This window comes from Eptatretus burgeri, chromosome 7 (assembly GCF_056783735.1).
Source record: "Eptatretus burgeri isolate ZD-2024b chromosome 7, Ebu_testis_v1, whole genome shotgun sequence".
Lineage (NCBI taxonomy): Eukaryota > Metazoa > Chordata > Myxini > Myxiniformes > Myxinidae > Eptatretus > Eptatretus burgeri.
In genome coordinates, this window is record NC_140967.1 from 51,319,387 (window position 1) to 51,321,590 (window position 2,204).

At 36.5% G+C, this 2,204-nt stretch overlaps 1 long non-coding RNA gene across 3 annotated transcripts in view; it reads right to left on the bottom strand.

Moving 5' to 3' along the window:
- Window positions 1-1,913: 1,913 nt before the first annotated feature.
- The window catches only part of LOC147023249 (uncharacterized), a 171,300-nt gene continuing 171,009 nt past the window's right edge, over window positions 1,914-2,204 (bottom strand). For all 3 annotated transcript variants that reach the window (XR_015059731.1, XR_015059733.1, XR_015059732.1), the window contains exon 5: window positions 1,914-2,204. This exon is cut by the window's right edge and continues 18 nt beyond it. This is a non-coding gene — a long non-coding RNA (uncharacterized LOC147023249).

Consider the following 2,204-nt stretch of genomic DNA (forward strand, 5'->3'; position numbering starts at 1 on the left):
AATTTTCTTATATACAACAACAGGTTATGCATCACTTTCTGAAGGGTGGCTTGCATAACTCCTGAGATAATCCAAAAACTGCATATTTCCAATGAGCAATTGTGGTTGGTTTAACTGAATCACTCTCCCTTTGATTAGTCTCTATAAAAAATAATCCAGCAGTGACAAGTCAGAGGATCTTGGAGGAGAGGGGGCACAGGAATTCAGTTCTATGACTGATAAGGTGATTAGGAAGTTTTTCCCTCAGCCAAGCAAGACATTTATTAGTGGTGTGGGATGTGGCTCCATCTTGTTGAAGCCACAGATATTCATTATTTTTCACACTGCTCCATAGGTAAGTCTTCTGCACGTGTCGATAATGATCTGATGTCACAGAGTGATCTAAGCTTCTTAAAAAAATAGAGATGTAGATTCATGATGAACTCAATCCACACCAGATGGTGATTTTCAGAGAGTGAAGTGATGCTTCTTCATGTGGCTTTTCCAATCCCCAATATCTGCAATTCTGTTTATTCATCCCATTAATGTAAATAAGGTATTCTTCAGAGAAAATTATGTCATCGATGCTGAAGTCTTCATTTTACAGCGCTTTAGAAAAGCAGTTACAAAACCCATACCATCTTCCATGATAACTTTCATCAAGGGCCTGAAAAAGCTGAATTTTATAAGAAAAAGCCTCATGTCTTCCTTCAGTATTTGTTACACTAATGTGCAACTGATTCCTGTTTCAGCTGAGAGTCATCTTGTTGATTTGTGTGGACTTCTCTACATGTGTTTCCATACAGCTTCAATAGTCTCCGGGACACGAACACCAGCATGCCGTCCTGAATAGTCCTTATGAGTTTTAAAATGAGCAGTATCTTTCATCTTTCACACTACTGCCATTATTGCTTTGTAATCAGGTACACGAGATGCTGGAAATCTATCTGGGGTGCTCTCTGTACTCTTTTTGATAACAGTTTCAATGTATTTGTCCATAAATAAAGATGCACTGCTTGATGTTAAACTAATATCTGCAAACAAATTAATTGTGCCAGGCAATCTAAGGAAATTTGAAATGTATTCACAATCATATGACTGAAAATATTGGCATGGTCAATGTAGCCTGTTTTTTTTTTATCTGGAAAGGGTCAATCCATTTCTAGATAGCACACTGACGTTGAGCCAATGTTGGCAATAGATCAGCAAAGGTCTGGCCGGTCACAAACGGATTTCCATCAGTCCACATTGGTAACATGGTGTAAAAGCAATGTCCATTTGCCAACGTTGGACCAACGTTGTTGTTGGCATTGTTGCTGACGTTGTTGCTGACGTTGATTCAACGTTGGCTCAATATTGGCCCAATATCTTTGTGTTATTTGGGTGCAATAACCTAAATCATCGATGTTGGTCTTGTGCTTTGTAGTTGGGATGAAAGAGTAATTGAGCCATTCTGCATTGTTTCCAAGTCTTGCCAAAACCTAAGTAAACTTGAACAAACATTCTGGGTTTCATGATCATTCAAATGATGGGTAACCAACTGAGATATACTTTTTTAAAATTTACATTTGTTGATTGCAAACATTATTTCAATATTTGTACTCTTAATTCACTGTAATATCAGATTTTACAAAACTATGCACATCACATTGGTGGGAAGTTGTTCAGACCATTGTATTATAACATGTTTACTTTTACAACCAAAATTAAGTTATTATGAATTAGAGCAAAAGGTGCTCAACCATTTTGCCATTCTGTCCACTTCTTTTCATTTAGTCATCCATTTAAACTCTTTTTTTTTTCAATTGTCCTGTCATTTTTGCATCTACAAATATTGTGTGCAGCTGAAAAGGGTTTACTTAGCTGAGCAGGGCTTTGGTGCCTCTTTGTTCCTTCCGATGAACTTCATATTAAAAACACGTTTTTAATATTTTATTACAGACTGTGTCTTTAAGCTTGTACAAAAAGTGTGAAACCTCATGAACAGCTCCTTCAAAAACAAGTACATGCATAAATAAACGACGATATCGGTAAAGAATGTAGAAATAAGGAAGAATGTGGAAATAAGAAAAAAAAATCCCTTTGGTTTTCTGTATTTACCTCTCTTCGATGAAATTTCTATTTTCTCATCAAACTTGTAAGCTATCTTTGGCATTATCGATGTGTTGCCTGTGTGCAGGATTTTCTTGGTCATTAAAAAGGCTTTAATGCAGTCCAACTGTGAT